We start from the raw sequence: 19,351 nt of genomic DNA on the forward strand, positions 1-19,351 counted from the left end.
AACATATATTTGCATTCCGGTTTGGAAACTGTGTCTTGGCATGGTGTCGAGTTCCTCAAGGGTATACAGAAAGCCCCTCAATCTTCAAACAGATATTGAAGGAATGTCATTTATAATGCCTAATAATTCCGTTTTAGTGCAATACATTGATGACTTATTGGTTGCGTCGGGAACAAAAGAAGCATGTGTTGCTGATACAATTGCTCTACTGAACCATTTGGCAGTAGGTGGGTATAAAGCGTCACCGGCAAAATTATGATTTTGTTTAAAAAAAGACGTTTTTTACTTGGGTCACAACATTGAGAAAGGAATCAGGAAAGTGTCTCAAGATCGGATCAATTCCATTTTGCAAATGAATCTGCCAAGTACACAAAAAGAGGTTCAAATGTTCTTGGGATTGGTTGGATATTGCCGGTAGTGGATCCCAAGTTTTTCACTGATAGCCAAGCCATTACAAAGATTGACACACAAAGACATGTCAGATCCTGCACATCTTGATGATGAATGCATGAAAGCATTTCTTGAACTGGGAGACAGTTTGTGTCGAGGACCAGCATTGCGAATGCCAGGTTTCAATAAGGATTTTGCAGTGTTTTGCAGTGAACGCGATGGCTGTGCACTTTCAGTTCTGACCCAAATGCACGTAAGAGCACATCGTCCAGTGGCACATTTTTCAGCCACGTTGGATCCTGCAGCTGCAGTCTTACCTGGATGTTTGAAAGCAGTTGCTGCTACTTGCATGAGTTTTGAACAGAGCGAAACTATTTTAATGGGACATCCGTTGAAAGTGTACGAGCCACATTCAGTTGAGATTTTGTTAACAAAGACTCGCACACAGCATCTTACGAGCTGTCTGTTGACAAAATGTGAGCAAGTGATCTTGGGAGCAGAAAATGTATCTGTGACAAGATGCATGAGTTTGAATCCAGCTACTTTGTTACCGATTCCTAGTTGTGAAGTGGTGGTGGATGAAGCATATCGTGAGCATATCGTGATTGTCTGGATGTTACTGAATTGTGTACAAAACCACGACCTGACATACAGGATACTCCCTTATCTGAATCTGATTTTGGGTTGTTTGTGGATGGATCATGTTTGAGAGATTCTGAAGGTACTTTGCGAGCTGCATATGCAATTTGGACAGTGACGAGTGTCATTGATAATCTGGATTGCCGTTTCGTGACCGAAACATAGCTAAAGGACTGGTGCAACCCGGATATTGTAAATGTAAATGTGGCGTATTTGTATAGCGCGAACAGTGACCCGGAGGCATCCCGGCGCTTGTACTCCTACCACAAGGGAACCCCTCCTGGCTTTTCCTTGTGGGGTGTCCACTCCTGGGCATCCCATGGTGAAACCAGGCATCCCTTGTGTACCAGGGGGCCTTTGTGGAGACTAAGCAAGCTATTGCCCAGAGTTGCAGCGTGGGACCCATGCTTAGAATCGGCACTGAGGCGAGAATATCCGGTCAGAGGAATTTAAGCCCGAAACCCGCCGAGGCGGGAATCGAACCCTGGTCCCTGGCCAGCGTTCTGCATCAAGGTCTGCCGCTCTAAGCATTGAGCCACACTTCTCCACTGTGAACGCCCTTCCTTCTGGATATCTCATTCAGAGGATAGACAATGCGGTACAACGTGGGGGTGGCCTCGGAATTATTTACCGTTATACTCTCAGGTGCGCCATAGATCAACTGCATGACTTGATAGGCGCAGAGGGCATTCGTTTCTGCATCCAGGTACATGACTCCTTCTCCTTCGCAGGAGCACTGCTTTACCGCCCCCCAGGTCCGCCAAAAGGATTCCTAGAGAATATTGGGGAGATGGTTAGCATGCCAGCTCTCAGGTTCTCTAATTTTACTTTACTAGGCGATGTCATCTTATATATCGACTCACACAAGGACCCAGGTGCTATTTCTTTCAAGGAGATAATGGACCTTCTTGGATTAGATCAACGTTCCATGTCTCCCACACACAGGGCAGGCCACACGCTGGACTGTATATGTTCAAACTTAGAAACCCTTAAAGTCAAGCCTCCCGTTGATCAAACAGTGACAGATCACAAATTAATTCCCTTCGATATCCTGACAAAGAATAGGCCTCTCAGTAGGGACTATAACAAGGCCTCACAGCAGGACAAGGCTAGATGAAAGGAATTTATAGTACATCCAGATTTCCTTTCAAAGGCCCTTATGGGCAGACCCAACACGCTAGGAGACCCCACAGCAGATAACCAGCTTTTTGGGCAGTGGATACATGCCTTGTAAGATCAGCTGTTACCCCCGGTCCAACGTCGTAGCTCCTCAGAAAGGAAACCCTCTGCCCCATGGCACTCACAATCCTTAAAAGAGCTACAAGGGCAAGTCAGGTCGCTAGAACGTATTTGGCGTCAAAACTACGATGTAAATGAGCTTTAAATTTCAAAACAGCCCTCGGAAAATATCATGCCCTGATCAATACCTCCAAAAAAGTATTTTATACAGAGGCTATTAAAACTTCCGACAACAATCACAAAGAGATTTTTAAAATAGTTAATCTATTTACAAATCCTAAAAATCTACAACAAGAGATTCCCCCCTCTCAGAGTCTCTGTAATAAGATAGCGGATTTCTTTCTTTGAAGAGAAGGTTCAGAAACTACTAAAAGACTTCCCTCCTCCCACGCTGCCTTCCACAAACAAGAAAACCACCGGAGACATTGGCAAAGCAAGTATGCTGACCTTTAAGCCTATTACAATAGAAGAATCACGCCTTGCAATCATGTCCATTAAATTAGGATCCCCCTTTGATCCTTGCCCCCTACTCTATTACATGCTCTCATCGATATTGTGAATCCCAATATTAATAACATAATTAAGTCTTACCTTGCTACAGCAAAGATCGCAGTAGAATGGAAACTTGCTGCAGTAAAACCACTCCAAAAGAAATAACTGGCGGATCCTACTACTCTTTCTAACCTATGCTCCATCTCACCCCTCCCCAGTCTGTGTAAGCTGACTGAAAAATGCGTCAAAAGGCAACTCACAACATTCTTGGAGAAAACGAATTTGCTGCACACTAATCAATCAGGTTTTAGAGCACGACACGCCACAGAATACGCACTACTGTATACAGTCAGTCAAAAATACTTTATTCGGTTCATAACAAAAACCATAAAAGTATACTAAACATAATATGTCAAGACCAAATTTGTTTACAATAAGAAGTGCAAATTGGCAATTTATACAGTGCAAATTGTCAATACTAATAAAAAAAAGAACAATTATCAATATATACAGTGCAAAATTTCATTACTAATGTAGTAGTTCATTAAAACCATTAAAAACATATAAAAAGGAGAAGTGCTCAGTCACAATTCATTTGTTCACCTGTCGCTATAATAAATAATTCCATTTAATTTTCCTTTTTAATCTTACAGCTACAGTCAGAAAGTTGGCTCTATTAAAAATCTCCCAAACATTCGAAAGCAACTGCAAGTAAAGAAGGGCTGGTTTAACTTGCGTAAAGCCCTTATTTTTTAAAAGAGAAATGATAAAACGTTTGCGAATGGGGCAAAAATGCTCACAGAAAAAAATAAAGTGCACAGTGTCCTTTATAGAGAAGCCGTCACACGAAAAGATCCCCAAATCTTTCTCCCTAGTCCACCCTGGGGATTCAGTAAAAAGAAGATAGAATTTATTCAACCTGAATCTCGTCAATAAGTATCGATGATTCGCATTATTTACGATTCTCAGATATGGCTCAATTGATCCTGAAGTTTTTAATAATTGATGAGCCCTTACTGTTGGTTTTCCCAGCTCATTATCCTCTCTGACCGAACTCACCATAAGCATATGAGTGTCTTTGACCCATTTCACATCCCCCTTCACTAGTTTATTAGGCGAGTTAAACAGTTCTGGACGCCCCAATTTAACAGCTAATTTTTTAACATAACTCATCCAGGGGATATGCTGGCAACAATCGAGGGCTAGGCAATCTCTGAGTATTTCATGATTCAGCTCCAGTTCAGGGTTCAACCAGGTCGAGATCCATTTCAACAGTGGGGCTATAACAATATACGGTCTTCCAAGTACCCCACCCCACACTCCTGGTGAACAATATAACCAGAGGTGGATTGGGGGACGGATAAGATAGATTTAAAAAACGTATCCTCAGCCACCTGGATGGACTTCACGTTCTTAAACCCCCAAAGGTCCGCTCCATACATAGCTAGGGAAATACTTTGGCGTCATATATATTCAGCACAGCTTGCAGTGGTTTAACTCCCAATTTTTGAGCAAAGCCCAAAACAGCCAAAATGGATCTTGCGAAGACGTTACGTTTCGCTGCTATTTGGGGCATCCATGTGCACTTATCATCAAAAATGACGCCTAAGTATGGAAAAGTAGAGACCCTAGACAAGACATTCCCTTCACAATGCAAGCTTTTTACCCTTTTCGGTTTGGTGCCCACAATCATTACATGCGATTTTGAGAAATTGACACTGAGATCTAACTCTTTCATAAAATCAGCAAATGAGTTTAAAAGACATTGCAACCCTACTGCTGTGCGTGCTAGGAGAGCAGCATCATCCACATATAATAATGCCGGGATGGACCGCTTGCCTACCCTTGGTATGTCCTTACATGCCGTTGTTAGCACAGTGCCCAATCCGTTAATATATAAGGTGAAGAGTAGGGGGGCCAGAATACAGCCCTGCCTAACACCATTAACGATACAGATCTTTCCTGTGCAATTACCCTTACGGTCGTATCTAACTGTGGCCGATAAATCCCTATGGAGGTCAGCAAGGAAGTACACAATGTTTTTATCCACGCCCAACTGGAGGAGCATCACCCATAGTTTGGACCTATTATACGATCAAAGGCCAAGGAAAGGTTCATGAAGGCTAAATATAGGGTGCCCCTTTTGGCGATTGTGTACTTCCCAATTAATAGTTGGAGGTTGAGGCTTTGATCGATTGTGCCTCGCCCTTTCTTAAACCCAAATTGCAAACCCGAAAGGGTATTTGTTTCAGCCAGCCATCCTGTGAGTTTACCTAAAACCCCCCGACCAAGGACTTTAACAGCAGAGTCAATAAGGGAGATGGGGCGGTAACAACTAGGTTCCCCCCTGTTTCAATTCTTAAAAATGGGTACTATGACAGATTCAGACCATGTACCCAGTACTGCAGTAACACCACTCCAAAAGAAAAAACTGGCGGATCCTACTACTCTTTCTACCCTACGCCTCTCACCCCTCCCCAGTCTGTGTAAGGTGACTGAAAAATGCGTCAAAAGGCAACTCACAACATTCCTGGAGAAAACAAATTTGCTGCACACTAATCAATCAGGTTTTAGAGCAACACACTCCACAGAATACGCACTACTGTATACGACTGAAACCCTAAGAGCTGCCCTTGATCAGGGAAAGAGAGCAGTCTTGGTGTTATTAGACCTGTCGGCTGCTTTCAACACTGTCTCACATGTCATTCTTTTAGACCGTCTCGCTTCATACTGCATATTCGGCACTGTCCTAGAATGGATAAAGAACTTCCTACAAGATCGCCGTCAAGTGATCACATTAGGCCAAAATAACTCTCAGGAAAAGGCACTCCTGTCAGGGGTTCCCCAGGGTGCAAGCCTTAGCCCTACCCTCTTCAATGCCTATATGGCCCGCTGATTAAACTAATATCGTCCTTTAATATAAACACCATCTCTTATGCGGACGACACGCAACTAATCTTGGTCTTGGACAATGGTACTACCCAGGCAGAAGAAAATCTCCTAAACTGTTTCACAGCGACTTTCAGTTGGATGAACAACAACCACCTGAGGTATAACTCTGAGAAAATAAAAATCCTACCAATAGGTCAACAAAACATTTTCTCGCCCAATCTCTGATGGCCAGCTAATACTACCCCCCCTCCAAACACAGTGAAGGGGGTTAGGAATCTTGAAATAAAATTCGACATCTCCCTATCATTTAAACAACAATCCCTGGCAGTTGCTGATATCTGCTTCCACATAATGAAAAGCCATAAAAATGTTTTCAATCTAATTCCCATCTCAGCAAGGCAAACCGTTACCGTCGCCCTTATCACTTCCAGGCTGGATTACTGCAATAGTCTATATGCAGGAACTATTAAATCAGTACGGCATAAGCTCCAGGTGGTCCAGCATGCAGCTGCATGGCTGGTACTGAAATGGCCAAGGCAATCGGCCGCTACAGCGGCCCTAGATATCCTACACAGGCTACCAATTCACAAACGTGTCTTGTTCAAGGTCATCATCATCGCTTTTAAGGACTTCCATTGTCTAGGCCCCTATACCTGCGTACTAGTTTTAAGCGCTAAGTTCCCTCCCGAAACCTAAGATCAGCAAGTGACAATCTGCTGAAAATACCGCTTTCAGATTGGTGTCATAGGGAGGAATCAGAATCCCTGTTTAGGAAGGCACTAAAAACCTGGATTTTCGGTGCACCAGACCTGCTCTGTAAATCGCTGATCTGATCTCCCATTTCTACAGTTAGCAGTAACCAGTTCTTCTTTCCATCTGGGCTTTGCGTTTCAGCGCCAAAATGTTCCTCGGAGTGATAGTCGCTCTATACAAATACACCATTACATTACAATGAAGAATCATGCTTGAAAGGAGTGAGTTCAACACAAGTGGCAGAGTTGATTGCATTAACAAGAGCATGTTGTATTGCAAAGCAAATGCGAGCAACCATATTTACAGACAGTCAATATCGTTTGTGGGTGGTGCATGATTTTGGGCAGTTGTGGTCTCAACGTGGGTTCATGACCTCTTTGGGTTCACACATTCGAAACAGAGAGTGTGTGAAAACCTATTGATGGCACTACAATTGCCAGCCCAGGTTGGGGTGGTCAAATGTCCTGCACATAAATCTGGTTGTGACTATGTCACGGTTGGCAATAGATATGCTGACGACATAGCATGTTTTTGTGCTCAAACTTCACATAAAATCAATGGGGGAAATTAAAGAACAATCTGATCAAGCAGAATGCAAATTGATGTTCTCAACTGTTGAAACATGGGAAGAAATTAGAGAATTACAAGATGCAGTTACTGAAGCAGAAAGAGAAGGGTGGATAAAAGCAGGATGTACACCCAGATTAGATGATGTTGGGTTTACAAAGATGGAAGACCAGTGTTGCCAGACAGTTTGTTATCACAAATGGCAAGAGTTTGTCATGGTCTGACACATGTAGGCAGAGATGATACGACTTTTCAAACAGACCTGGTTTAATCCGCGATTTAGAGTTATTGCAGAGAATCTATGCCAAAGATGTGTGACATGTCAGCAACAAAATGCAGGGAGAAAGACAGTTGTTAGTCTGGGTTGAATTGGAAAAGTAGCAGGTCCATTTACGCATATGCAGATGGATTTTATTGAGATGCGCCTTGCCATGGTTTAAGGTACGTTTTGGTGATTGTGTGTCTGTTTTCACGCTAGGTTGAGGCATACCCAACAAGACGTAATGATTGCCTAACTATATGCAAACTACTAATTAGAGAGATCATCCTAGGATTTGGATTTCCAGTTTCGTTAGAATCAGATAGAGCAACTCACTTTAATAACTAAGTGATTCGAATGATTTGTGCTGTCTTACAAATTTAGCAAAAATTGCATTGTGCTTATCGACCTTATGCATCTGACGTTTTTGAGCAAGTAAATGGCACAATAAAATCACGAGTAACAAAGGTTTGTGCATCCACAACACTGAAATGGCCTGATGCATTACCATTGGTATTGATGAGTTTGAGAAGTATCCCAGACGGAAAAACTGGACTGTCCCCACAAGAAATTGTGATGGGAAGGGCATCCAACAGCCCCAGTAAATTAATTTGTGAACAGATCTAATGATTTAGTGCTAGATTACTGTAAAGGATTGGCTGATGTAGTGTGTTCTGTGTCTCTCCAGGTTGGAGAAGTCGCAACTACTGTCCAACAAGAACAAGCACATGATTTTAGCCCGGAGACTGGGTGCTGGTCAAGAAACATGTGAGGAAGTCTTGTTTGGAACTGTGTTGGTGTGGGCCATATCAAGAGATTCTTGTGACAACAACATCAGTTAAATGGGGTGGTTTGCTTAACTGGATTCACGCTGCACATGTATGTCGAGTCCCATGTCCACTTGAGGGCACATAGTCTGTAAAAGGTGAAAAAATTTGAACAAATAGAGCCTTAACAAACTGAGAATCAAGTAGAGTGGGCACAAGCTACTGGGTCTCGGAATACGGTCACTGTCGAAGCTGAAAGAGAGTTGGTCCCTGAAAGAAACAGATTAAAAGAAAAAGGGAATCAGCTAAGCGGAGTCTTAAATCAAATGAAGTAGATGGTATATCTGAAAAACACGCATGAGAAGGTGATAAATGGCCTAAAGGAGTTAAGCAGTTGAAATATACTCTGAATGAAAAGATTCCAGCGACTACAATTCAAGTTTCAAGCCAATCTGAACAAAGTGATACAGACAGAGAAGAAAACATAGTACGCAGAACAAAAAGAGCACAAACTCCAAGTAAAAAGTACGCAGCACCCGAATGGACCTACTTGGCTGCTGCCACAAATGATTGGGAAAAATAATTTGTTGTGTTTTGTTCCAAAGACAATCCATCATAATGAGCCACCCTAAATGAACTGTGCATAAGAAAAAGGGTTCAGAGAAAAAAAAAGATTTGAAAATATAATTGTGCAACCTGCAATAAGTCTGTGATCTGAAGCTCGAAAAGTGTGTGGTACACATACCTTACAAACCTAAAAAAAAATGTATTTTCTTATAAAATGGATAAAACTTAGACTGGTTATCAAAATCGAAGTTCATATAGGCGAAGGTGTCTGAACGCTTGTTTAATATGTGTTCTTATAATATTGTTTGTCTGGTTATTGTTAGTCCTAATTGTGCCTTATTTTATTTTTTCTGTCAAACATACTACTGATTGTCAATCCAATAACTGAGGTAGCAAGAATCCTTAAAGAAGATCCAGAGATTAATATTAAAAAACTAACAGGGAATGACTTACACAAGATAAATCTATTAATGACTTTTCATTAAATGCTTTTACTAAACTCCTATATGAAAATGTGGCTACTATGGACGCAAGAGATTGTTATGTGTGCATACAATTGCCCTTGTTCTTGTCAGAAGGGGAGACTTATCACCACCTTCCTTTAACATGTGGAATTTCATGTAGTGTACTAACAAGTTTATTCTATGGCAAAGAGCAGTTTCAATACTTCTACGCTAATTTTGATTTAGTTTTTTCTGAAGTACCTATTAAAAAGAATATGAATATAGAGACTAGTGCAAAGGATGCAGAGTACATGGGGATTTTTTTCATACTACTAAGCCAATAGATACTGTACATACACATCAAAATAACCTGACATGTAAGTTACAAAGTGTAGAAATAGAATTTATAAATACTGTGGAGGATAGAGGGCAAGAGTTTAAGAGAAAAGGAGTAGAACAGAAAACTAATATACCTCCATGGGCTCATAGGGAGGGTGATTATAAGAAAGGTGAGACATGTGTTGCAATGACTCTGGACTGGCATCAACAAGGGAAGCTTTGTTTACTAAGACAAAAGACTAAATATATAACAATTATGTCATTGGTTCTTGAGAATGTGAACATACCTTCCTAATTACGGGAGGTTGGGGATTAAGAGGTGGTACTGATCCAGTTTATCCTGGAGTTTAGTAGTGTGTGGTAAAAATGCTTATTATAGGTTGCCACAACATGGGTATGGATGTTGTTCTGTAGGTCTAGTTTTCCCTAAAATCTACCATGCGAGTGAAAAGCATGGAGCAATGAAAAAGAACTAACACAAAATAAAAATGGGAATACGTGTTGCAGAAATTGTGGGTGATATTGTTGGTGCATTATTACCTTCAGTGGAAGTGATTTTGAATTCACATAAAACGAGAAAATTGTCTACAGTGGTTGATTATTTATCAACGGATACTGCTGGTGGGGTCTTAATCATTGATACTGAAATGGTTTCTATGAGATCAATGGTTTTGCAAAATAGACTTGCCCTACATGTTTTATTGGCAAAAGAGGGTGGAGTCTGTAGTATACTGACAATTCAACAATGCTGCACATATATCCCTGATAAAAGTAGAGACTTGGAGGGATATATAAGTAACATTACTCAGTTGTGCAATGATTTGACAGAACTAAAAGTTGATGGTGCACGGGAAAAACTTGGTAAGGGTTTTTCCTTGGTAGGTAATTGGTGTACTGCATTAAGTAACAGCTCAGTAGGAAAAATACTAATACCAATTATTGCTATTGGCACATTATTTATAATGATGCTGTGTAGATGTTGTATGTGAGTCATGGATTAAACATTGTGTCATACGCCGATGACACGCAGCTGGTTATCTCCCTCTCGCGTGCACCCGGTCTTGCATGCAAGATCTTGCAACCTGGATGTCCACCAACTGCCTTAAATTAAACGGCAACAAGACCGAGGTGCTCGTTGTGGGGGGGAATCCATCTGTTTGGTCATCGGCGTGGTGGCCCCCATGCCTGGGTGAGGCTCCCATACCCCGCCAGGGAGTCAAAAACCTTGGCGTATGGCTCGATGTTGACCTGTCTTTTGGACCCCAAATAGACCGAGTGGCGGGTGTCTGCTTTAGCATTTTAAAAACTCTACGGAAGGTCCTTGACCTCCTTCCTATGTCCGCACGGAGAACATTGGTACATGCCCTTGTGACATCACGCCTAGACTACGGCAACCTACTGTACCTGGGAGCCACCTGTAAGGCTATAAATCGCCTCCAGGTATTACAGAATGCGGCAGCCCGTCTCATCCTAAAAATCCCAAAAAGATCGGACACCAAGGCCGCTCTTAAAACCCTCCATTGGCTGCCAGTAAAAAGCAGAGTGGAATTCAAAGCCCTCTGTACCTGTCACCGCATCCTTGCTAGGAAAACGCCAATTCCACTCCAGAACCTAGTGACCAGGTATACACCATCACGCGCTTTGCGCTCCTCACATGGAGGCCTACTTAAGGTTCCTAGAGTTAAAAGGGCCCGCATGGGCGGACGCTCCTTTCGCCATCTGGTAGCGAAGAGCTGGAACTCCCTGCCTCTTTACCTCCGTCTAGACCCATCTGAAACCAGCTTTCGTAAGAACTTAAAAACATACTTATTTTCCAGATACTTGGGCTGACTCCCTAAACACTGCCCAGAGTTCTTCAGTTGTAGCGCGGGGACACGCTTCTGCGTAACCAAGCGCTTTATAAGCTTCCCTTATTATTATTATTATTATGTGCAAAATGAAAGAGACAAAACGAAGAGCTAGAAAGAGAAAAGGGGACAATATTGAGTTAGAGGATAAAAAGGTTGCATATTATGAAGTGTTAAGAGATATAGGTAAGGCTTAAACAGATTAGAACAAGTGCATTCTGAGATAATAAAATCATTATCAGATTATTGTGGATTGTGTGATGGCTTGATTTGCCATCAGATGGGAGATTGATGGACCACGATTATTTGAGAATAATTTTGCTTGATCAAGTTTGCTCATTAAGGGTGAATTAACATACATATTTTTATAAAATAACTAACAGGGACGTGAATTAAAAAGAAAAACGTGAGAGTTTTCTTCAAAATTACAACATAGAAACATGCAGAAGAGACAAAACATTTATAGTTCTAAAAAAATGCATCTTTAAAGCAAGCAGAAGGCTTACAGACTGGTGTAATGAGAGATGTTTATGTTATAAGAGAAAACTTACTAAAATGTACTAAAGAACTTAGTTTAAGAGTAAAATTACAAACAGCAATATAGAAATATGATAATGAAAATGCTTAAAGTAAAATTATTTTTGCATAGATTTCCCTTGATCATGAAACTCATAATAGAAATAGTGAATGCTTACATCTTTAGTGAGAATGTATTTAGACTATGCTTCTAGGTTTAATGAAAATTACATTTTAATCGTATATAATTTTCTATGCATACTCTATTTCTATATAATAATAAATTGGTATGTTTTGTTCTTTAGATTTTGTGAATTTCTATGTAGGCCTCTAACCTGTTAATGTATTATTTATTTCGCAAACACAGGTCTCAGAAGAATGTATTTTGCCCATTGTTATTACAAAAATGCAGCTCTATTTTGCTTTAGTTAAACGTTTATCATATAGTTTCCTTCCTACGGTTAGAATATTTCTTTCTACGAGTAATTGTGTTGATTATGTTGCAAGCTGATGTGGAAGCGAGTGAGTGGACATGGAAAACTTTAGATGTGGTTCCTGCATACGAGATGAAAATTATATTTATGGACTAACAAAGTCATCTTGTTAAACTTCCGGATGAAGTAGGCTGGAGAGCGATCATACCATGGTCCCTAACCAATGGAAACGTGTAAAACTGTGAAAATTTCTATAATTGGGGGCTGAAATTGTGAACATTTCGAGGTATAACTATCCTGTGAGAAAAGAATTGCCACCGCCTGCCATTACTATTGCTGCTGGTGTTGCTGTTCGATGCTTCTCTGGTTGGCCATTATCCTTACAAAATATGGGCATGACATTCTGTCAGTCCGAATTTTTTTTATTTTTCCTGAACCGAACTATCCTGATTGCCTTGCACTTCATCAGCTGGTGATTTTGCTCAAGCTAAACCTCTTCAATTGAAGGGTTGGCTATTTCAGACTATTGCCTGCTGTGCATTAGTTCATTGATCCTAGGTTCGTATGAATCTTAAATTGCATACTGATTCCGTGATGAAATGTTATCTTTGTCTCTCTCTCTCTCTTCTCCCACCATGTATTGGTGTGTTATTGCTATCATTTGTGTTTCTATTTTGAAATGTTCCTGTATTCATTAAAATAACAAAGATCTGACATTTTTAATGTATTTTTGTGTATTGACCATTTCATTACTGAAGTTTAGATAAAAGTACTTTGATAAATATATTGAGTTTGTTTTATTTGACAAGAGTTTTGACATGATATGTTTGATTATTGTGGTTAGACAGGCAATTCTTCACTATAGGTCCTCATGAAGGAAATGTTTTCCGTCTCTAATTATATGAGTCCCTATTAGCTCATCAAAAACATCTATCGGAGGACCTTATAAGTTGTAAGTGGTTGTAGAATTTTCATGGGCCCAAATTCAGGGTTTTAGTAAATGATTTATGTTGGTGGTACTTGTGAAGGATTATAAATTTATACCGCTTCCGCTGGATCAGTTCTATAACTAGGGCTTTGAATTCCAGTATGTTTGATGTCAGCAATGCTAGAGACATATCCATCAGTTCTGTAGTCTGTGATGCTTTCAAGGGCTACATTATGTCAATATTGAATAACAGAGCGACCAGTAATCTCTCTAGTGCTTACATAAATCATCAGCTGTCATGTTAACCATAGCTGGCTTTCTAATCTATCGCCCATCAGGTCCAGTAACACAATTTATGGCGAGCCTGGAGGAGAAAGTAGTGCACCCAGCTCTCTGGTATAAAAATGTCCTGGTGCTATGTGTCCTGAACATACACTTTGATAACAAGTAGAACCAAGAAGCTCGTACAATATGCAAGGACCTACTGACACTGATTCTAGCACAAAAAGTAGAGACACAAACACACCAAGAGGGTCACATTCTAGATCAAATTTACTCCAATTTCACAGAGATAGAGGTGGGAATACAATGGCCAATTCCTTGGTCAGATCACTATTTAGTCCCTTTTACGGTGCCTTCTCACAGAGAGAGGTCAGAACAACCAACTTAGAAAGTCACAACAAGGAAGTGGAATAACTTCAATTCCATTTCTTTCACCCAGGCACTGATGAGAAAAAATCTCACACTAGATAAATATATAAACCTAGCCAATAATCAACTAGAAACAAGGATTACAGAGGCATTTGATGAGATAACACCATGGAGCACTAGGAATCCTAAGAGACAAAATGCAACAGGGCCATGGTTTAATGATGAACTGATGAATGCCAAAAAAAGTGTAAGAAGCTCGAGAGAGCATGGAGGAAAGAATATTGTAATAGGCCCAAAAAAATTACAAAAAGGAACTAAAACAATATCATGCATTAATTAAGAAATCAAGATGTGAATTCTATATGGAGAAAATTGAAAGGGCCAGTAACTCCCCCAAAGAAATGTGTGGTATAATGAAGTCTCTCAAAACACACGAAAATAGAAGTGATGCAACTGCCTCTGTAGAGAGCTGTAATAATGTAGCAGATTTTTTCGCTGATAAAGTGACAAAAATCTATGACACCTTCCCGGTAGAAGCGCAACAGGGGACTAGCCTGATATATGGAAGTCAGACTAATTTTGCAGTGGTGACTCTAGATGAATTAAAAAGACCTACAGATTAGAAGAACTCACAGTCACAGCAAAAGGGATCAAATCTGGCTCCCCTTTAGACCCGGCTTGACCAGAGATAGTAATGGAGGGAGCGGACCTGATTATGCCATATATCTCTGAGCTCATCTCACGTTCTTTTCAGAATGGTGTGGTCCCCACTAAATGGAAACAGGCAATTGTTCAGCCACTCAAAAAGAAACCATCATTAGAGCAAACGGTATTAGAAAATGTACGCCCTATCTCACTATTACCGTTTGTGGCCAAGATTGCAGAGGAAGTAACCAATAAACAACTGGTAGACCACATCAACAGGAACGATCTATTGCAACCCTCCCAATCAGGTTTTAGAATGGCCCACTGCACGGAGTCAGCACTACTCCTGGCCACAGAAACACTGAGAAAATATGCAGAGGAAGGGCAGACTGCCGCCCTGATCCTGTTGGATCTTAGTGAGGCGTTTGACACTGTATCCCACAAGTTGAACCTCCAAAGATTAGAGGCCTGTGGCATCAGGCGAAGTTGGATGACATTGTTTCTCTCCTCACGGAGCTTCTAAGTCACACAACAGACATACGTATCCGAGAGAATCCCCCTGCCCCAGGGATCAATTTTGAGCCCCACTCTATTTAACCTTTATGTGGGACCACTGGCTGAGAGAGTGGAAGAACATATGGTGTCTATTGTTTCCTACGGGGATGATACACAGCTAATCGTGATGCTATCTCAAGACAGGAAATAGGCAGCAATACGTTTCTCCAAATGTTTAGAAGAGGTAGCAGACTGGATGTCGAACCATTGCGCAAGCTAAACGGGAGTACAATGGAGGTAATGGTTGTAGGCAAAGTGCCAACAATATGGTTGTCCGCATGGTGGCCTGATTCACTAGGCCAACTACCTACCCCAAAAGCAGAAGTAAAAAAAAACTCGGAATTTGGTTTGATTCCGAACTGACATTCGACAGCCAGATTCGGAAGGTAGCAGACAAATGCTATGGGGCCATGAACATCCTGAGGAAAGTTCTTGATCTTTTGCCACCTAATGTCAGAAAACAATAGTACTATATCTTGGCGCTACTAAAAAAGGACTATCCAAACTACAGAGAGTGCAGAACGCGGCGGCTCGGCTGGTACTTAGCCTCCCGAGAAGAGCTAACACGAAGAAAGCCCTGACGTACTGCACTGGCTGCCAGTGGAAAAGAGAGTTGTGTTTAAGGCAATGTGCCATTTTCACCGTATTCTATCAAAGAGTGGCCCAAGGTACCTTCAACCACTACTAACCCAATACACCCCAGGGCAGAGTTTAAGATCCCAGTGCAGAGTTTAAGATCTATGTACCGAGAATATTTAGAGCAAGAATGGTTGCACACTCCTTCAGGTAACTTGCAGCAAAAACGTGGAACTCCCTACCAATGGCCCTAAGAACAGAATCATGCGAAAGTAGATTTCGTATACACCTAAAGACCTGACTGTTCATAAAAACAGAATAAAGGCAATATCTCGGATAGTCTGTGCAACTCGGTGGGACATGCAGGTTGCAGTTACATCCTTTCAGAGCGCCTGTCTTAGCGCGGGGACACACTGGTAGTGTAACCATGCGCTCTACAAATGAATAAAATAAAAATAAAATAAATGTTAGGAATACTGATATACACAACCAACATGGTATCCGAGCACTGAAGACAAGAAAGCTGCAGAGTGCCCTGTGGGCGTGCAGATGACTTCCAGCTCTAATAAGGACTTTCGGTGTTTCTCATCAGGAATATTTTATGGTTAACTGTGGATATTGTGGGTTCCAAGTATAGATGTACATTGATTTGAACTTTAAAAGGAAGATATACAGGGGTTTAAGTTTTTGAAAACAACAAGGGTTAATAAAGATAACACGGAGTTTAAATCTGTGATTTTTGGATTTAAATAAAGAAGTTATGCATTCTGAAGAGGAACATCATCATGGGGCTTTAAACGATGTTTGGTTTTGGTCCTAATGAAAAGTAGCAAGATGCGATAAGTAAAGGTATCCTAGAGGTTTAAGGTGCAATGCAGTATAGTTTTAAGGAACTTTTTCTAACGGCCAGCCTGTGTTCCAAAGATGGGTAATCCTGATTCTTGGGGTGCAGAACCGATACCTACATTTGGTGAAGTTCAGGTTAACAGAGAAAAGAGCGCAGCAGAGGTCAATGATTTGGTATCGACATAAAAGAAGGACCAGCAACGCAACCAGACGTTCTTGCAGCCAGACCTAAAACCCGGCGTGGATTCACAAATCCCTGGGTCTATCCACGCCTAATGGCGTGTTCCATTGTTCGGGATGATTGGTTACATCAATCCATGAAATTACGTTTTCAATGGACATTAAAGACACTAGACGGAGAAAATTATTAAGCCTCTCTGTGGCGGACATTTTTTGTGTGAAAAATACACCCATGTTCAAATTACAGCTTTCCTGCCGTAGAATATGGTGAGTTCATGAGCTATTCTCCACCGAAACAAAACGGCCAACACCCCGTTCTTTTCCTGGTGTATTTGGGAACACGTTCCACTAAGAAGAGGTGACAACGTTCCAGTTAACGCATAATAGGAAAGCTGAGTCTACACTCGTCGGCCATCTTGAAAAGATAGGGTTTTCGCTTGATGTGAAGATCATTTTCAAACAGTAGGGAAAAAAACTTTAAAGAGACTATCAACGTACTTACATTTTTTCAGTATAACAGAAAATCTTAAATTAATATATCTAGATTAATATCCCAGGGCACAGTGTGTAAAGAAAATTATTCCTTGACCTTTTTAGGTGGCGACAGTGGGTTCTGCAGGCAGCGTGCATGCTCTTATTGCTTGGCGACGATCCGTAAAGAGGTTTTTATCCCACCCATTACTTACCATTCATTAGCATCGTTATGGCTCTTCTTTGCTGCCTTGTAATTAGGCAGCGCGTAACTACCCTTCCTTTGAGGGCCAAAGTACAGATTGATTTAACTTAAAACTAGTGTTTGTGATACTCGCGCTAACTAGTTCTTCTTTTTTGTTGTTGTATTTTATGTAGTACAACTCTGCCCTCTACTGCTCGAATCTGATTATTTCACCCAAAACCATTGAATAGCCAAATAGTAGAGTTATTTGGCTCTGTCTGTGTTTCCTTTGCCATGTTGTACAGTTTGCGTGGGTGGCTACTGTGCAGCATGGTTGAAGGTTAAAAAAAAAAGCATTGGCAAAGCCAATAGGTCTCGCTTTTGGGACCTTATACGTATTTAGCTATGCAGCACAATATCCTTGGTGCAACAACATCAACTGTTGCATGGCTCAACACTTATAAGGTCCCAAAGGCGAGACCTACTGGCTATGCCAATGCTTGTTTGATTAGACTTGCATCTGGGGAATAGTGTAGTGACCCGAGAGATCATACCACTAGTTAATTCTTGCAATAAAGGGTCTGATAATGCACCTCTCAGTAACGCACACGGACAGTGATACCAAAAAAGAATTTACTTTCAAACACACAGAGCTTGAAAGGTTCAGCATGCAGAATAGACACTGCCTAATTGTTTTACATTTCAAACTAATGGTATTACGGAAGTGAAATTATGATTGTTGAATACAGAAGTGAAATTATTATTGTTGTACAAGCAGAGGAAATGCTTTTAAAGAACATATAGTCAGGAAAATCAGAATGCTGTAAAAATGCATGGTCGTGAACCTGGAGAGCAACCAAACGTTTGGTGATTTGTATTAGTATTTCCTTGCTCTCTGACAGTGATTAAAAACAAGGGAGGGCGAGGGTGAGACAGGCAGGGGAGCAAGAGTATAGGAATGCCAACAAGCGCGCGCGGCCACTGGTAATTGCAAATACACAGGGCCGGACTGGGAACAACAACTGGCCCTGGCAAAGTGCTCGGCCGCCCCCGGTTGGAGGTGCCGCCGAGCTCTTTGCCGCGGTCGGGTTCGGCCGACTTTGGTACAGGCCCGATTTTGGCCATGTAACAAAAATGGCCCCCAGGGGCCCAGAACCGGTCCCCACCCGTGCGGCGCACCTGGGGATTGCCCGGTGCCCGCTATGGCCAGTCCGGGCCAGCAAACACATGGCCCCTGCGCGCCGCTGCTCGCTCCCGCAAAGTGGATACCTTTTCAGGCATGTGTGCTTGAAAAGAGCTGACCGATTTCTAACGGTCACTCCTATGCGCTGCTCTAGGCTCGACCTAAAAACATCTTGGGACATACTGAATGCTGCCCTGGGAATACAGTCCGTTTATTCCTTAATCCTGGCATTTTGTTTTGTCATTCACTTTTGTTTACTTTCTATTCACTGGCTTTATTTTTTTAACCCCATCTGTCTTGTGTTTGTCTATCCCATGGTGCATAGCCTCTTTACCACGTCTCGGTTTTTGGGCACTATTTTTAGGTCTCGCCTTTTCCATTGGAAAATGGGGAGAATTCATGTCGGCAAAATCGTCTTCAAACCAAGGGCTTTCAACCCCGTGGTTTTCTTGCAGTTCACGTGAATCACGGGATTAAACATGCACGCGCATCGGCAGCATTTCTCCAGCACAAGGCTCGCAAAAGGCTCTCCTCCCTCCCCACATCAAAGGCATCAATCACCCTCCCACAGGCTTCCCCAGCGCTGCCCCGCCCCCTGCTTCACGGCCAGGCCATCTGTTCCCTGCCAGACCTCTCACACCTCCGTCACAGCATGCCTGTGTACTTCAAAGGCTTATCACTTCAGAGCACTTCAGTTGGTGCCCAGCCCCCCTCCCAGCACTGCCTTGGCAGCCGTGACTCCCTAAACACTTTTTATATTTAATTAGCAGCAGCAGCATTTCTCCTGCGCCAGGCCACATCAATGGCTCTGTGCCACTTTCACCCACACAGCACCACTTTCAGACACGCAACGCCACTCACACCCACGCAAGCCCCCACTCATCCACGCAACACCACACTCACCCACGCAATGCCACTCACCCAAGCAACACCACTCACACACAACGCAACGCAACTCATCCACGCAACCCCACTCATCCACGCAACC

The 19,351-nt window shown here is 41.9% G+C and overlaps 1 protein-coding gene across 3 annotated transcripts in view; it reads right to left on the reverse strand.

The window, feature by feature from the left end:
- LOC147702672 (catechol O-methyltransferase-like) overlaps positions 1 to 17,363 on the reverse strand; it is a 79,823-nt gene extending 62,460 nt beyond the window's left edge. The window contains exons 1-2 of one of the 3 annotated variants that reach the window (XM_086931346.1): positions 16,465 to 16,525; positions 1,661 to 1,801 (exon numbers count right to left, since the gene is read on the reverse strand). The gene's annotated coding sequence lies outside the window, so the exon portion shown is untranslated. Of the gene's footprint in view, positions 1 to 1,660; positions 1,802 to 16,464; positions 16,628 to 17,211 lie in introns of those variants that run through there. The other 2 variants (XM_086931344.1, XM_086931345.1) reach the window with 2 other exon arrangements.
- Positions 17,364 to 19,351: the final 1,988 nt, after the last annotated feature.

The sequence above is a fragment of the Lissotriton vulgaris genome, chromosome 7 (assembly GCF_964263255.1).
Source record: "Lissotriton vulgaris chromosome 7, aLisVul1.2, whole genome shotgun sequence".
Taxonomy (NCBI): domain Eukaryota; kingdom Metazoa; phylum Chordata; class Amphibia; order Caudata; family Salamandridae; genus Lissotriton; species Lissotriton vulgaris.